General features: G+C 42.1%; 1 long non-coding RNA gene across 1 annotated transcript in view; it reads right to left on the reverse strand.

The window, feature by feature from the left end:
- Window positions 1-5,835: 5,835 nt before the first annotated feature.
- Window positions 5,836-18,648, reverse strand: part of LOC129631943 (uncharacterized) — a 77,557-nt gene continuing 64,744 nt past the window's right edge. The window contains exon 3 of the long non-coding RNA XR_008704239.1: window positions 5,836-6,133. This is a non-coding gene — a long non-coding RNA (uncharacterized LOC129631943). The remainder of the gene's footprint in view (window positions 6,134-18,648) is intronic.

Below are 18,648 nucleotides of genomic sequence, written 5' to 3' on the forward strand. Positions count from 1 at the left end.
AGCTAAAGCTCCAGTACTTTGGCCACCTGATGCAAAGAGCCAACTCATTGGAAAAGACCCTGAAGCTGGGAAAGACTGAAGGCAAAAGGAGAAAGGGGTGGCAGTGGGTGAAATGTCTAGATACCATCACTCAATTCAATGGACATGAATTTGAGCAAACTCCAGGAGATAGAGAAGGTCAGGGAAGCCTGGCATGCTGCAATCCATGGGGTCTTGGGGAGTCGGACACGACTTAGTGACTGAACAGCAATGACAAAAAAGAGGAAAGAAAATAAAGAGTAAGAGGTTGGTGATAAAAACCCTACGTGTGGACCTCGGGTGAGAAGGGGAATCTGAGTAGCACTCATGGTTCCCTGGAGGGGTAAGAATGGAGGTCCGGGAGGATACATTTGAAGTCTCACTTCTGTACTGAACATGAACTGTGCTGGGGCTTGGGGGTGAAACAGCAAACAAGGCTGACATGGTGCCTGGTTAGGGAACATAAGGTCTAGTAGAGGAGAAAGTGGACCCTTAGAATACAGTGGTGGGTAGTAGGGTGAAGTAGAGATTCAGAGATCATGGCCCTCAACCCAGACCTGAAGCAACTGGGAGGACTTCCTGGAGGAAAGTACATCTTGGAAACTTCTAAAGGATTTATAAGATCAGATCAGATCAGTCGCTCAGTCGTGTCCAACTCTTTGCGACCCCATGAATCACAGCACTCCAGGCCTCCCTGTCCATCACCAACTCCCGGAGTTCACTCAGACTCATGTCCATCGAGTCAGTGATGCCATCCAGCCATCTTATCCTCTGTTGTCCCCTTCTCCTTTTGTCCCCAATCCCTCCCAGCATCAGAGTCTTTTCCAATGAGTCAACTCTTCACATGAGGTGGCCAAAGTACTGGAGTTTCAGCTTTAGCATCATTCCTTCCAAAGAAATCCCAGGGCTGATCTCCTTCAGAATGGACTGGTTGGATCTCCTTGCAGTCCAAGGGACTCTCAAGAGTCTTCTCCAACACCACAGTTCAAAAGCATCAATTCTTTGGTGCTCAGCCTTCTTCACAGTCCAACTCTCACATCCATACATGACCACAGGAAAAACCATAGCCTTGACTAGACGGACCTTTGTTGGCAAACTAATGTCTCTGCTTTTGAATATGCTATCTAGGTTGGTCATAACTTTCCTTCCAAGGAGTAAGCATCTTTTAATTTCATGGCTGCAGTCACCATCTGCAGTGATTTTGGAGCCCAGAAAAATAAAGTCTGACACTGTTTCCACTGTTTCCCCATCTATTTCCCATGAAGTGATGGGACCATGATCTTCGTTTTCTGAATGTTGAGTTTTAAGCCAACTTTTTCACTCTCCTCTTTCACTTTCATCAAGAGGCTTTTTAGTTCCTCCTCACTTTCTGCCATAAGGGTGGTGTCATCTGCATATCTGAGGTTATTGATATTTCTCCCCGCAATCTTGATTCCAGCTTGTGCTTCTTCCAGTCCAGCGTTTCTCATGATGTACTCTGCATATAAGTTAAATAAACAGGAGGACTCAGGAAAAGTTGGCAATTCCTCTGCCACTTATGAGCTACCTTGCTTAAACTTTTTGAACTTTGATCTCTTTTTCTGTAAAATATGGGTAAGATAGTATGGACTGTGATCATATACACATATTATATATTACACATGGAATTCTCCAGGCAAGAATACTGGAGTAGGTAGCTATTCCCTTCTCCAGGTGTTCTTCCCAACCCAGGGATTGAACCTGGGTCTCCTGCATTGCTTCCCTGGTGGCTCAGATGTTAAAGAATCTGCCTGCAATGCAGGAGAACTGGGTTCTATCCCTGTGTTGGGAAGATCCCCTGGAGAATGGAACAGCTACCCACTCCAGTCTTCTGGCCTGGAGAATTCCATGGACAGAGGATTGTGGCAGGCTACAGTCCATGGGGTCACAAAGGGTCAGACATGGCTGAGCAACTTTCACTCCTGCGTTGCAGTCAGATTCTTTACCATCTGAGCCACCACGGAAGTCCTATATTATATCATATGTATATTTGGTGGCTCAGGTGGCAAAGAATCTGCCTGCAATGCAGGAGACCCAGGTTCGATCCCTGGGTCAGGAAGATCCCCTGGAGAAGGAAATGGCAAACCACTCCAGTATTCTTGCCTGGAGAATCCCATGGACAGAGGAGGCTGGGGGGCTACAGTCCATGAGATCACAAAGAGTCAGACATGACTGAGCAACTAACACAGACAGATATTTTAATAGGTGATTCATATATATATATATATATATATATATTTTTTTTTTTTTCAGCCAGTTCCAGCTTTCATTGCCAAGCTGAGGAGTTTGAGCCAGTTACTCACCCACTCTGGTCTTTGCTTTGCAAACAGCAGTTCCTAAAATCCCGTTCTTATGCTTTACAGTCTGATGAACAGAGCAAGGCTTCTCTCTGACAAGCCTGCCTCCCTCCCTCCCTCTTTAGCTCCCTCTTGCTCTTGCCCACCACTCCCTCTCCTGCTGTCCAGCCCCTCCTTAAAAGGCCTCAAGTCCTGCTGAGAACAAGAGGGCATATTTTATGCTGGGCGCACACCCATTGGGGACCACTTCCCAGACCTCAGCTTCTCCCTTCGTAATTGAAGTGGAGGCTTTGAAATGTTCAGTGCGGCTTTCTCTGAAGTTGAAGCTGACCAGTTTCTCCTGCTGCCTCCCAAGCCTTTAATTTGTCAGTAAAATTGTTCAGTTTTCTTATGACCACTCGGGGTTTTTCATCCTCCTGTGGTTGCAGAAATGGAGCCTGGTGAGCGATGCCTATTTTTACAAGAACTCCTTTGCACAACACTGGCTGTCTCTGGGAGTGGCTCACAGAGAAATAGAGGAGTCATTTCCTTCAAGGGCACCTGGATACCTAGGGAATTTGAGTTTCACCTTTTATTTCCTTGAGGACTAAGGATGGATACTGCTTTCTCCTAAACAGGCACAGGGGAAGCACGATTCTAAGAAAGTGCATTTTTCTCTAAGCTAACATCAAATCCCATCTTTGCCCATGATGAGCTGTGTAACTTGGGTATCTTCTCTGAATTCCAACCCTGTTTCTTCATCTGTATAATAGGGATTAAAATGTGAGTAACAAGACTGATTTGAATGAAAATTACTGGCTTACTACATTTGCATCACTAACCTAGCTCTAGTACAGATGTCCGCACTCCCTTGCCTTCAAGCGGACTGCAATGTCATGAGAGTAGCTCAGGATCTCAATAGAGGGCACTCAAAGAGATGGGAAAACAATGGAAACAGTGATGGACTTTATTTTCTTGGGCTCCCAGATCACTGCAGATGGTGACTGCAGCCATGAAATTAAAAGGTTCTTGCTCATTGGAAGAAAAGTTATAACAAACCTAGACAGCATATTAAAAAGCAGAGACATTGCTTTGTCATAAAGGTTCCTCTAGTCAAAGCTATGATTTTTTCAGTAGTCATGTACAAGTATGAAAATTGGTCCATAAAGAAGGCTGAGCACCAAAAAATTGATGCTCTCAAATTGTGTTGCTCTAGAAGACTCTTAAGAGTCTCTTGGACTGTAAGGAGATCAAACCAGTCAATCCTAAAGGAAATCAACCCTGAATATTTACTGGAAGGACTGATCCTGACGCTGAAGCTCCAGTATTTTGGCCACCTGATTCAAAGACACTACTCATTTGAAAAGACCCTGATGCTGGGAAAGTTTGAAAGCAGGAGGAGAAGGGGACAACAGAGGATTAAATTGTTGGATAATGTCACTGACTCAATGAACATGAGTTAGGCAAGCTCTGGAAGATGGTGAAGGACAGGGAGGCTTGGCGTGCTGCAGTCCATGGGGTCGCAAAGAATTGGACACAGCTGAGCGACTGAACAACAACAACACTCACAGACATTATAAGGTGGTGAAGAATGAGGTAAAGAAATATTGAGGCAGCCTTAGGATCAGCCCCTGCTTAGGGAGAGGGCTCTGTGCCCTACAGTACCCATGGGACAAACTCGGATACTGGACACCATCCTTAGAGAAGTGGTGAGCAGAAAAAGTGAGGATTATAAATTCCAGCATCTGCCTGCTGGACTTTTTATCTCTACTTGGGGATAGGGTGTTTATTGAGGCAAGTAGCTTTGCAGTGATACATTAATATTAGTTTATGATATGTTCTGGGTGAGGACATTGTCTCTCGGGGAAAACAACAGCATCAAACCAGAACAGAGTTCCCCAGGAAAAAAAGAAAAAAGAACAAAAAGCTCCAGACCCAGATTATAGTCCATGTTGTTTTACTTTGAATTCCTAGAGAGTTTCTCCCACCTCACTGACTTTATGAATCTTTTGCCTTGAATTCAAACATTTTTGTTTGAGATTTCTTGCCAGCATAGATACTATCCTGATAACATTTGCAAAGTGTCTCCTCCTTTTGCTTTGTGGTAAGTTTAGAGGCTCACCTTATATAACTATCTACTGCCTTTCCCATGTAACCTGGTGAGACATTTGTCTTGGGTAAAGATTGGATATCTCTGAAGCAGTTCAGGTCATAGTGATCCCAGGAGATAAAAATGCTCTTATGCTGTCAAATCAAAACCTTTTAAAGTGAACTGAGGTACTGAAGAGATTATTGATTCCCAGTGCCCCTCTTTTACAGATGGGAAAAAGATGGAGTGTCATGGTAAAGGTCACCCAAGAAATTAGAGTTTTGAGAAGGGATAAGAGCATCAGGGTCTGAAACGATGATGCTCTCATATGCATTAGGGGATTACCATGATTCTGATTTTATGAATATGCAAATTATGTATGATCTTGAGGGTGTCATAAGCAAGAACATATCACTCATCCACTCAACACTAACTCTTTTCCACTAGCTGTCTGATTCTTGGAACATCTGTTGCAGGCATGATGCCTTTCATTCATTCACATTGGGAAAGCAAAATGTAGTTGAAATAACAATGTACTTAGAGCCCTACTGGCTATACATTCTTGCTGTCGTCCAGGGGAATATATTAATACTTAACCTCCTCAAGCTTTGGTTTCCTCACAGGTAAAGCATTTAATGACAGTAGTTTTCTCCAATTTAAGAGTTATTAGATTGATTCAAAAGTAATTGTGGTTTTGGACTGTGTATTTTAAATCATTATAACTAGGCTCAAACACATCTTCATTAATCAAAATAGGAACCATTACAATCAACACATTTTTGCCAGCGAGAAAGAAGTTTGCTTGTTCCTGTAGCATAAATATCCATGCTTTGGGATTCACTGAACTCTTGGAAAGCATTTCCTGCCTCCTGCTGGTTGTGGAAGCATTTTCTGTGCAAAAAGTTGTCAAGATGCTTGGAGAAGGGGTAGTCAGTTGGCGATAGGTCAGGTGAATATGGTGGGTGAGGAAGAACTTCATAGCCCAATTCATTCAACCTTTGAAGTGCTGGTTGTGTGACACGTAGACAGGCATTGTCATGGAGAAAGAATTGGCCCTTTTCTTTTGACGAGTGCTGGCTGGAGGCGTTGGCAGTTTTTGGTGCATCTCATTGATTTGCTGAGCATAATTCTCAGATGTAATGGCTTCATCAGGATTTAGAAAGCTATAATGGATCAGACAGGCAGCAGACCACCCAACAGTGACCATGACCCTTTTTTGGTGCACGTTTGGCCTTGGGAAGCATTTTGGAACTGCTTCTCAGTCTAACCACTGAACTGATGGTCACCGCTTATGGTATAAAACCCACTTCTCATTGCACATCACAATCTGATTTTAAAAATGGCTCATTGTTGTTGAGTAGCATAAGAGAAGACAATACTTCAAAACAAGGATTTTTTTATTTTATTTTATTTTCGGTCAGCTCATGAGGCACACACTTACCAAGCTTTCTCACCTTTACAATTTGCTTCAAATGTTGAACAGCCATAGAGTGGTCAATGGTGAGTGCTTCAGGAACTTCTCATTTAGCTGTAAGAGGATCAGCTTCGATGATCCTCTCAGTTGGTCGTTGTCAACTTCCAATGGCCGGCCACTGTACTTATCTTCAAGGGCCTTTTTTCCTTCTCAAAACTTCTTGAACCTCCACTGCACCGTACTTTCATTAGCAGTTCCTGGGCCAAATGCATTGTTGATGTTGCGAGTTGTCTCTTCTGCTTTAGGACCCATTTTGAACTTAAATAAGAAAACCACTCGAATTCATTTTTTGTCTTACATCATTTTTATAGTCTAAAATAAATATAAAATAAACAGCAAGTAATAAGTCATTAGCAAAACATATGAAGCAAGAAATATGCATTAAAATGATGTATAACATAACCACATTTATTGAGAAAGTATTCCAATATCAAACTGAAAATTTCAACAATGCAAAAACTGCAGTTACATTTGCACCGGCTTAATAATTTCACCTCTGTGATTCATTTAAGCAGTATGTATAGGATACCCACTATATACCTGGCAATACCTATGTGCTGTGACATACATAAAACAGGACGAAGCATCATCCCTCCAGCTCAGGACTTTGAGTCTTAGTGCTGGATCTGTTCGGATCAGGTTCTGGGTCCCTAATATTGTGTTTCCAGTGAGCTGAGAGTCTATGAACATGATAAAGAAGAGCTTTTCACCCTTGAGACAGCACTACTCAAGGATGCTGTGCCCAGTGCAGCCTGAGGAGTCAGATATCATCACCCAGTCTTAGCCTTTCTTTGTAGCAGGTATTAACAGACATGAGCTGCTTGGGGAGGGTTACCTGGTCAAATCTTTGCAACTATTAGAATTGCAGCATTCAGGCTACTACCTCCACTAACTTCTCTTCTTCCCACCTTCAAACATTTACTCTACAGTAGCCTTGACAAACCTAGATGCGTATTAAAATGCAGAGACATCCTCTGAGTTTTCAGTCAGGGAGGGTCTTGTCTGCCTTGGAGGGCTTGCGTTTCCTGAGAGGCTTCACGGGTGGCCCCCGGCCCAAAATTAAAAAAAATAAATAAATAAAATGCAGAGACATTACTTTGCCAATAAAGGTCTGTATAGTCAAAGCTATAGTTTTTCCGGTATTCATGTATGGATGTGAGAGCTGGAGCATAAAGAAGGCTGAGCGCTGAAGAATTGATGCTTTTGAACTGTGGTGTTGATGAAAACTCTTGAGAGTTAATTGGACTGCAAAGAGGTCAGAGCAGTCAATCCTAAAGGAAATCAGCCATGAATATTCATTGGAAGGACTTATGCTGAAGCTGAGGCTCTAGTACTTTGGCCACCTGATGCAAAGAGCCTACTCATTGGAAAAGACCCTGATTCTGGGGAAGATTGAGGGCAGGAGGAGAAGGGGGCGACAGAGGATGAGATGGTTGGATGGCATCACTGACTAGATGGAGATGGGTTTGGGTGGACTCCAGGAGTTGGTGATGGACAGGGAGGCCTGGCGTGCTGCAGTTCACGGGGTCTCAAAGAGTCAGACACGACTGAGCGACTGAATGACAACAAGCCTTGATTCAAGCATTTTAAGAGCTGCTAAGATGAACTGGCCTTTGTAGTCATGAAGTTCACGATCCTTGGGGCATTTGGGGAGGGAGGGACTTAGAGAGCATGGATGTTACCTAAATGTTGAGATCTTTAACAACCTGATAGAAGGGGTATCACCCTTTTTAAAGACAGCACTCTAAGATAGTAGATTATAATGGACCTGGCTGTAGTTAGGTTGTGATGGTTGAGGATATTTCTTATCTATGAAGATTTGTCACTTGATGAGTGATAAAACTTACTTGCCTAGAAGCCCATGTCTTAAAATAAGCTCTCTTCTAAAAGGTCCAGGTCTTAGATAAGACACACTTCCTGCTTGTGTATGTGTATGTAGATGTGTGGGTATGTGTTGTGGAGGCGTAGATTCATGGAGCATTGCCCTTTTTTCTGGAGCATGTTCCTAAACGTCCCCCTTCCCCTCACACACACACCTTTATCTGTCAGTAAGCACATGGTGTGCTCTTGTGAGATAATGCATCAAATGTTTACCTGGGACAGGGTCAATGTTCTCAGGGAAGGATATGTGTTAAGTAGAGAAGACAGTGAATTTATAAGGAGTTTGAGTAAAACATCCTTTGGTGGTTTTGATGACAGTCATTGTGAAAAGAAAATGGTCCAGCATGTCTTTTGGGGGGTCCTTGCATCACTGAGGGGGTTTATTTATAGGCTTGGGTCATCCTGCTTGAAAGCCAGCCTTGGGAGTCTCTTCTTTGTCTCAAAGAGGTTTTCTCCTCTCTCTGCTTCTTTCTTAAAGATCCAGGGAGCCAGTCCTCCCCCAATCTCCTCTACTTCGAAACTGCCACATCCCCATTGTCCCAGTTTCTCATGGCTAAGTTCATCACTACCTCTTTATTTCCCTTGTTCTCTTAGTTAAATTCATGGGCTCATTTTTTTGTTTCTTTATTTGTTTTTGAAGTTAAAATGGGCTTCCCTAGTGGCTAAAAACTCAGAGGAAGAGAAAACTTAACTATGATTAATTGATCTCAATTTTTTCAAATGACTAAAACATTCGTTGCTAAATCTCTTTGTATGAATTATTTTACTTATATTCCTAATAACTCTGTAAGTAAACATTATTTTATTCCTAATCTATCAAGTGAAGTACCAAAAGGGTGAATGAGTTGCCTAGTGTTACACAGCTATCAAGAAGTCAAGTTTTGTACACTTGATTGCTAACATGCATGAGGAAATAGGGGTGAATTAGCAACACAGCAAAGTCACAGAATTCTTCAGTGATCCTCATTAAACATCTTTGGGATTGGTCCCTTTGTCTTAAAGCTTTTCCATTTTTCTCTTTTTTATTATCTTTATGTCCCCATCCTTTACTCAAAGAAGGTCAAATTATGTCATTCTTTGGCAAAAGCTGTGCTGCTATAATTGTTTAGAAATGCATGATATAGTTAACTTCTCAAAATAGTTCAAAGTTTTAAAAATGAATCATGTTTCAAACAGTCATCCACGGCAGGCCAATTTGCCTGGCATTAAGTGGTTTCCTAGATGCAGAATTTACCAAATGATCTCACTTTGTTCCATCATTTATTCCTGACAGCATCTAAGAATCACAAAGGAACTAAGCATTTCTGGAGGAACACACAACACCAGTAAGCACGGTTGTCATTTGTCAAGCCCCTTCATGTGCCCGGCACTCTGTTCAGGCTATATACACACTACCGTACTTGACTATCACGGCAACGCTATGAAGTAGGGGTTACTATCACAAGCTTTTTTTTTTTTTTAGTATCTATTTGTGTTTTTAGCTGCGTTGGGTTTTAGTTGCGGCATGCGGGATCTTTCTTTGCAGTTCACTGGCTTCTTTCTAGTTGTAGCACACAGGCTTGTTTGCTGTGGGACATGTGGGATCTTAGTTCCCTGACCAGAGATCAAGCATGTGTCCCCTGCATTGGAAGGTAGATTTTTAACCACTGGACCACAGGGAAGTCCCTATCCCAAGCCTACTTAATGAGGATAATAAGGCTCAGGAAGGTTAGGTAATGTTCCTAAGGCTTTCCTGGCGGTCCACATGCCAATGCAGGAGATGTGGGTTAGATCCCTAGGTTGGGGAGATTCCCTGGAGAAGGGCATAGCTACCCACTTCAGTATTTTTGCCTGGAGAATCCCATGGACAGAGGAGCCTGGCAGGCTACAGTCCATGGGGTCACAAAGAGTTGGACACGACTGAGTGACTGAACAACACCAGCATTTTCAGGTTCTGAGCAGCTAGCCGCTGGGTCAGTCCGAGCAGATAGCCTTCCATTCTGGGAGGGCCACCACTAAGGAAATGCTCCCATATTCCAGACCAGAGGAGGGGGGCATGATGGCACCTGTTGGCTCCTCATCCATGTGAAGCACATCTCAGAACAGCTTAATACGGCCATTTTACAGAGCAGCAAAGTGAGGATTAGACGTAGCCATGCATTCTGCATGGTTTATCCTGAGTCTGAGATTCTGAACCTGCCTGCCTGCCTCCAAAACCGGTCTTCTCTTCCCAGCGGTGTTCTTGCCTCTCTGTTTCCATTTAGTGCACAGGGTCCTTTTGGTGTCCCAAGCCAGTGCAGAGTGGCTTTCCTCTGGCAAGCTGGGCGTAAACGCTGCAGAGCTCATTTTTACTCTCTGGGAGGAGTCCTCTCTTGGATCTCAGATGCATGGTTCCACCGCAAAGCTGGATCCATGTACGAGGGAGGCGGTAACGCTTCTGGGGGGTGGTGGGGAGTTCGTTGGTTAGACGCCAGCTGGCTCAGAGGATCGTCTCTTTTCCCTTTTCTGGAGTAAGTGATGTTGCGTCTGGCCATACTTGCCTGCTCTGGTGCCCAATTTCATAGCCATTTCCAGTCTTTCCTCTCCCCAAAATGAGCATTTACTCTCCCATGGATCACTCCTGTGATATTTCTAACCATGTAGCTCCAGCTTAAAAAACAAATCAGGAGTGGCATTCTGTATTTTCAGCTATAGCTCGTAATTTGGTGTAAAGCCTGTCATTGTCTAAGAAACATATCCCTGTGCAGGGAACCCATTGGACACCAGAATGAAATTGACTAAATAAAAGCAGTTTCATGGAACAATTTGCAAATATCACTGCTTCTTGCCAAGCCTTTTTGGCAAAACTGTCTTCAATGACTCGAGAGCTTTTCCAGCCAGAAAGAGATTTGGGTTACCTTATGCTTCCCTCTCTCATTTTTCTGATATAAATACTTTCATTAAAGCCACATAAGTCACAGACAATAGAAATGTCATTCAGGAAAACATTTGCATTTATTTTTCAGGAAACATTCAGTTTTTCCTTTTTGAAGGGAGGGGAGGGAACTTTTTTCAGAGTCCAAAGAAGTATTTGCAGGAGACAGGTCTGCACTGGTATTGAAGGGATATGTGTCTGTGTCTGTGTCTGAGTCTGTGTGTGAGAAAAAGAAAGAGAGAGAGAATGGGGAAGAAGGCATTACTGGAGCCACGTTTCTCTGTCTCTTGAAGACATTAAGATTATAGAAAGGATCTCTTTGAGATGGAAAAGAAATATGGCCCAAGAGACAATTATGAAGGCCTTGGTATGCACATCAGTGGCCATGGATTCTAGTCCAAATCTAACCAACAACTGGTAGCATGATCTTATAAATTCAATATATATGTGTGTGTAAAACAGTATGAAGTTAAAAATTGAGTGGAAAATTTTTTAAAAAGGAAAAGGAAAAACGACAAAAATAATATATCCCGTACAGAGCTTAGGCACGTCACCTAGTTTCTCTAAACCTTGGAGTTTTCAATCTACACAATTGGATGAAAAAGAAACAACCACCCAAATTGATACTTAGGTAGCCATGTGACAGACTGCAAAGGAAACTTAAGACAATTGTCATTAGCTCAGTCTTCTACCTGACAAAGTCAAAGCTTTTCCAGTTGAGACATATTAGTGACACCAAGAGAAGATGCCATTATGAAAGTGGCAGTCCCATCCCCATTCTTCATGGACCTTATAGTCTAGTGACTAAGTGTGCACGCATGGGGGCCAAGTCGCTTCTGTCGTGTCCGACTCTTTGTGACCCTATGGACTGTAGCCCACCAGTTTCCTCTCTCTGTGGGATTCTCCAGGCAAGAATTCTGGAGTGGGTTGCCATGCCTTTCTCCAGGGGATCTTCCCAACCCAGGGACTGAACCTGAGTCTCCTGCGACTCCTATATTGCAAGCGGAGTCTTTACTGCTGAGGCGCTGGGAAAGCCCTAATGACTGAGATCACACAGCCAAAATGTGTGCATCTGGACTGGGTATCCAGGACCCCTGGGACTGTAGTTTAGGCTCTTCCTGGTGTCCTCCTGTGTCCAGGACAGTCCCAGTTGACAGCTGATCTTCAAGCATAATTATTCATAGGTCATGTGCTAGTTTGGATGATAAATTATATGTTTACACCACCAATGATGCCCAGGGTTCTGTCTGAGACTTATAGCTGGATAATATTTTTAGGACACCCAGATGAAACCAGGTCAGGACATCTGCCAAAGCATTTTAGTCCAGCAGAGGCTTAACATTTTTTTCTGCAGTAAACTATTTGCTGACCCAAAGAGTTGTAATAGGAGATGGAAGTCATTACTCAGAGACATGGAAGGTTACGGCTTCTAAAGGGCTCTTAGGAGATGATCTGGGCCAGCCTTGTTTACAGATGAGAAGTGAGACCCAGGGAGAGGAGCTGACTCAAAGAAGGTTCAACTCGACATGAATAAAACAACAGATATGGGACAATAAGTTTTCTGGACTCCAGTCTTCTGTCTTCCTGCTATCTCTATGTAAGTGTGGTCCTCAAAGGGATGTGGTCCACCATAAAGGAAGAAAAGAGAAACCAGAGTAATAAAGGGGTTGATCTTGTAAGGTGGAGCTGTTGAGAGTTCAGAGGTGTTTGCAAGGAGAGAAAGAAGCAAATTTCCTGCTTTTAAGTTACTTTTCAATTCTTATTCTTTTTTCATATGCACAGTAAGATTTTTTTGATAGTATGATATAGACACATGTTTAACTATATAAATATATATAGTATATATCAAAACCCTAATTCCACCACTAACAGATAAGGACTAGTCTGATCAAACTCCCAGGGATAGAGCCTTCCAGATACTATCCATGCATACCTGTATTTTCTATGTTACTATAATAAGAGCAGACTGTTCATATTATTAGGTAGTCTGTTTTGTTTGTTTTATTTGTTTTAACCCACTTAACCATATGTCTAACCTTGCTGGTAAAAGTCTCTGGGTTTCGCAGAGGTGACTGGAGGAGAACAAAAGCGACTTTGTTCTCCTTGCAGCCTCAGAATATCCCTTCCCCATCTCCTGCCGATGCCAGGGACTCCATTAGGCAGCCGTGTTGCTGCGTGGATTAGCATGTAGATGCCCAGAGAGAGACATGACATGAGCCCTTTATCAGTAATTGAGATCGTAGCCCCAGCCCGCTGACTGGATCCTACTCTGCAGCAGACAGACAGGAGGTTTCTGGCAGGAGGGAGGAAGGACCAGGGAAAGGGCTGCAGTGTGTGTGTCTGGGGGAGGAAGGCGGGAAAGAAGAGAGCTCAACACTGCTCCTCCCAGGGGCAGGGGGCCAAGCAGGGAGAGGTGAGTGAGCTACAGGAAGGACTGAGCTCAGACGCTGGGGGAGGTGCAGCTGAGAGAATGGAGAGGAGAGAGAAAAAGGAAGCCACAAGACCCAGCTGGCCCCAAATGCTACCTTCCAGGCAGACCACTTGTTAGTGTTAAAAATGGGGTGATGATACTGCTGTTTGTATTTCCTTTCCTCCCATCCTTCCATCGCTCCCATCACTCTCTCTTTCCTCCCTCCCTCCCTCCCTTCTTTCGCTCTTCTTTCCTTTTTCTCCCTCCCTCCCTTCTTCCTTACTCTCTTTCTCTCTCTCCCCCTCCTTTCTCCCTTCCTTCTTTCCTGTCTTCCTGAAGATCTTTCTTTTGCCAGTTTTCGTTGCAGGCCTGCCATGTGCCAGGAGCTTCCCTGGTGCTTGCTTGTGATGATGACTCGGTCTTGTCCCCATGAAGTTGACAACCTAGTGGCAGAGTCAGACTTTTAACACGGAGATAATTACATAATTAAATCATGCATAAGTGCTAAGTGTAAAGGAGGAAAATAACAGTGTTCCATAAGAGAGAAGAACAGAGCAGGGATGGCCCATTGACACTGTGATATTTAAGGGAAATCTGAAGAGTGAGTAGGAACCAGGCTGTCAGGGAGACGAAGAAGGGATTCCAGTGGGCAGAGAATGTCATGAACAAAGACTGGAGGCTGGAGGGAGCAGAGTGCTTTGGAAGATCAGAAAGTCTGGTCCCTGTGGTTGGAGTTTCTCCCGCAGTTAGAGGGGTAGCCAGAGATGAAAGCCCTGTAGGATCTGTTAGGGACTTTACATGTTTGTAGAGTTTTATGCAGAAAAGTGTTATTTTCCTATTTATTTATTTTTCCAATCATTCCAGCTACTCTGTGGACAATTCAATATTTTAAATACTATTTTTTTTTCTTTTCTCTCTCTCTTTAACCCCTCTATAACCAAGATAAGAAAATAAACATCCACTAATTAAAAAAAAAAAAAACCCAGAATGCAGTGGTTGTCTGTCTGAGGTTAGAGTGGTCTGTATTCCATGGAAAATTTCTGAAGTTCAGAAAGGGTAGATCAATTCTTAACTAAGCCAGAGTTGTGCTTCTGACTAATAATGTCTCATATTCTTTAAGTACTTATTATCTGCCAGGCATTTCATCAAGAAATGTGTATAGGTATCACCTTTTTTCCTACTTAAGAAAGAAGCACCTAAATATTTATAGCAGCTTTATGCAGGAAATGCTGTGGCATTCCCTGGTGGCTCAGATAGTAAAGAATCTGCTTGCAATGCAGGAGACCCAGGTTCAGGATTGGGAAGATCCCCTGGAGAAGGAAATGGCAACCCACTCCAGTATTCTTGCCTGGGAAATCCCATGGATAGAGGAGCCTGGACGGCTACAGTGCATGGAGTCGGAAGCGTAGACACAACTAAGTAACTAATACTTCCCATTTGATGGACTAGGGTCATAACCGACTCACCCAACCCTCCCAATAAACCGAAATTGGTTCCCTTTGCCTGAAATCTGTGCTGGTGCTGAAAAACTGCCCAAGGGGTCTGCTGGCCCCCAAGTTCTCTCTCACAATCTACAATGGCTTAAATCTGGACCCAAATAGTTTGGGCTATGGATCAAATTGTGGCCCTTGAAAGACAGCTTTTCTCTTATAGTTTGGAAAAAGTACTTGAGCATGGAAGGAGAAATTTCTGAGAGCCTAGAAAATCTTATCAGGATGAGGAAGAAAAAACGTCTTATCAACCGCTTGTCTGCTGCTGCTTGGGCTCTGGTGACAACCAGTGTCTTAAAAGGGGAAAGTGTCCGCTGGTGATTCTCGCTGACAGCGTCAAGATTGGCAGAGCTGGGCTCTCGGACCTTGAGCTGCAGGGCCCTCCAAGGAGCAGCTGGTCCCGCCCTTTGCCTTCAGGCGGGGGCAGACCTCATCCATCAACCTGTCCCTCAACATACAGGTACCTGTTAAGGGGTTCAGGGTCTAGTCATGAGGTAGCATTTAGCTTTAAGATACAAAAGGAGAACGCTGTAGCTTTTGTTACATTGCAAAGCAAACATTTTTTGCAGGCCAAGAAAACCAACAGTTTATAATTTCTTTAATAATTAGAGAAACTACGAACTGATAATAGTGAATTGGAAAGCAACATAGGAAATTTCAAAAGGACAATATTTTTTTAAAGATTGCACAATGAAGTTTTAAAAAATATCTTATTTATTTGGCTATGCCAGGTCTTCATTGCAGCATGTGGAATCTAATTTCCTGACCAGGGTTGGAACCCAAGCCTCCTGAATTGGGAGAGTGAAGTCTTAGCCACTGGACCATCAGGGAAGTCCCCCAAAGGACAATTTTTAAGAAAGAATTTTCTTATGGTTTCCACAAGGTTGCTCTGTATTCCTTTACTTGTGCTCATGCTAATTTGCACATTAGCTCACTGGATCTCACGTTGACAGATGATCATTTTTTTTTTTCCCACTTCCAAAAGCTTATCCCCTTTTGTACACATTGGGTTTTGTAGACACATTAAACATATCGGTTTTTTGGGTGTTTACTTTTACAGATAACATTTATATGTATTCAGTTCAATTAAAGACAATAGGGAAACTACACATAAGCAGAAACAAACATCTCAAAACCCCAGGTGCCAAATTCAACAGACTTTGCTGTTATGAGAAATTGCAATTTCTTCTTCTTCATCTCCTTTTTAATCCTTTTTTTTTTCTTGGCTCAAATAAAATATTTATCTGTAAGTTGAAATAAGAGTTCAAGAATTAGTTTAAACTAATTAGTAAGTTGTTTAAAAATGCAAATAAGTAAAGCTGCTGAAAGTGTTGATATATTTGTTTCTAGCTCTAGGCATTGTTTAATGTGAACATTAAAATACTAGTGACTTTTAAGATATAGCCACTTCTCTTAATATTTTTTTATGTAGTCACTGTTCCATGTTATTACATTATCTTTTAATATCATTTTCATTACCTCATATTGTTTCATCAAGTAGATGACTCAGGGCTCTTTAACCACTCCCCTATTGCAGAAAATATAAGTAGCTCCTAAGTTTCCATGTTTACAAATAATTCTATGATGGTTATATTTCTATGGAAAATATTTTACACATATATTGCTTTCCAAGAGAAGTGTACCAGGAATAGAATTATTGTGAAGAGATGAATGAACATATTTAAATTATAGAAAGAGTTTCAAATTAATTTGCACGTGGATTTTACTGATTTATGACCAACAACTGTTAAAAGAATGACTTTTGTAAGACTTCCTAATAAGCACAGGATACTTCTTATTTTAAGAAGGTCAAAATGATTCACACTTCACTGACTGTTCTATTGAACTTTGCTTTCCATGTGCCTGTGTCCTGTTATTATTTTGGCAGTGCTGAACAGCTTGTAAGATCTTCGTTCTTTGACCAGAGTTGAACCTGCGCCCCCTGCAGTAGAAGCCCTGAGTCCTAACCACTGGACCACCTTTGTCCTCTTATTTTTAGCTAAATATTGTCTGTCCCTTTCCCTTGCTCATTTGTGTACCAGAGTCCTATTCTTTTCATTAGCTTACTTAAGGTATTTATGTGCTAAAATATGCACTCTTTGACCACTGTATATATTACAAAGGTTTTTCTTGCCTGAGTCTTGCTTTTATTTTTAATAAACTTTATTTTTACAGAAATTTTAGATTACAGATAAGTTGCAAAGATTGTAGGGTTCCCATATATCCTTAAATGGGTTCAGAACCCAATTCCAGTTTGTGGGGATATAGGTAGGATTTCTAAGCAATTATTTGGTACCAGCTGGGGTACCAAATCCTACAATTCAACTCAGTTGTCTGTGACAGTTTCTCAGACTTTCCTTGATTCTGATGATTTTGAGAGTATTGGGAAGTATTTTCAGGTATTTTCTGAAGTGATGCTCAACTGGAATTTGCCTAATTTTTTCTCATGACCCACCTGGAGTTATGGCCTTGGGGAGGAAGAACACAGAGATGAAGTGGCGTTTTCATCACATCATATCAAGGATACATACTGTTAATATGACTCAGCTTGTTGCTGTTGATGTGACTCTTGATCCTCCTGGTTGAGGTAGTGTTTGTGAGGTTGCTCCCCCTGTTGATTTATTGTCCTCCAAACCCTTGTCCATACCATATTCTGTGGAAGAATCACTATTCAACCCACAGTTAAGGGCTGGAGAGTTGTGCTTTATCCACCTCCCTGAAGTTGAAATATCTACAGAAATTATTTGGAATTGGTATGTATGAGAAACTTATGTCTTGCTTCCCATCTATTTACTTATTCAGACATTTATATCTGCTTGAACTAATGGATATTTGTTTTATGCTTTAGGTTATAATCTAATACTACTTTATGTTGTTGCTGAGTTTGTTCCAGCTTTGGCTGTTGGAGGCTCTTTCAGTTGGCTTATGTATATTTTTAATATATTTCCATCATTGTCAGTTTTCTTATTTTTTAACTTTGGCTATCTATCTGTGTACATGTCAGTGAATACAACTATTGTAATGTGTGTGTTTTAAGTTGTTATCTTATTAATGTTGATAATAGTTTAGACAGAAAAAAAGTATATAAGAAAGCCTAAAACAATTTGACATCAACTTTATTTGATGGGGAAAAAACCCTTTCCTTGAAATCAGACAGACCAGGGTTTCAAAATCGCTATGAGAGATTATCACCTTAATGACCTCAATAAATCACGTTTCCTAAGCTCCATGCCTTATGAAGATTACACCCCTTCACAGATAGAATCTAGGCTTGACAATGAACTTCTTTGGCTAATGGGGTGTAAGCTAACTTGATATAAGAAAGACTTGATAAGAGCTTGCACACAGGCTTGCAGTCTTGGAATTCTGTTTCCACTATGTAAGAACCTGGGGCTTTCCTGCTAAGAAGGACCTATGGAAGAAACCCACACCTAGCTGACAGCCGCAGCCCACTGGACATGCACGTGCAGCCATACTGAAGCAGCCAGCCTCCCCTGGGCCACCTGATGACCGTGCACACACGCATATACAGTCATGGACCCTTCTAGACCCTGGGAGAGTCTAAAAGAGGAACGACCCAGCTAAGCTCAGGCCAAAATGCAAAACTATGAGGGGAACAAAAAGTGCATTTATAATCTGATATATTTGGGATAGTTTCTTATGTTGAAAAAGATGACTCTTTATCAGATCTATACCAGAAGTTGGCTTCAAACCCATATGGATAATGTATATTAGTTTTTCAGCTTATTGTGTTAACTCCCTAAACTTCCATTATCCATCTACTGGGTGGGAAAAAATTGTACCTCTTTCTGCTCATCAAATTGATCATGACACCAAATGAGATTGTGCTGATTGAGAATCCCACCCAGGACTGGAAGACAGAACTGGCTTTCACCAAAGCTCCCTCTGCCTCACCCATTTTACTAAAGCAAAGTCACAGAATATTTATCCCTTTCTCCAACATGATGTTAGCTAAATAGAGTCCCTTTGCAATAAATAACATGGCTAAGTAGGCTCATTTGATCCAGTAGAAAGGGTATCATGAACCAGTGCTCCATCCTGAAGAACTCAGTCATGAGGTATACTGCCTAAGTGCTTG

The sequence above is a fragment of the Bubalus kerabau genome, chromosome 17, assembly GCF_029407905.1.
Source record: "Bubalus kerabau isolate K-KA32 ecotype Philippines breed swamp buffalo chromosome 17, PCC_UOA_SB_1v2, whole genome shotgun sequence".
Taxonomy (NCBI): domain Eukaryota; kingdom Metazoa; phylum Chordata; class Mammalia; order Artiodactyla; family Bovidae; genus Bubalus; species Bubalus kerabau.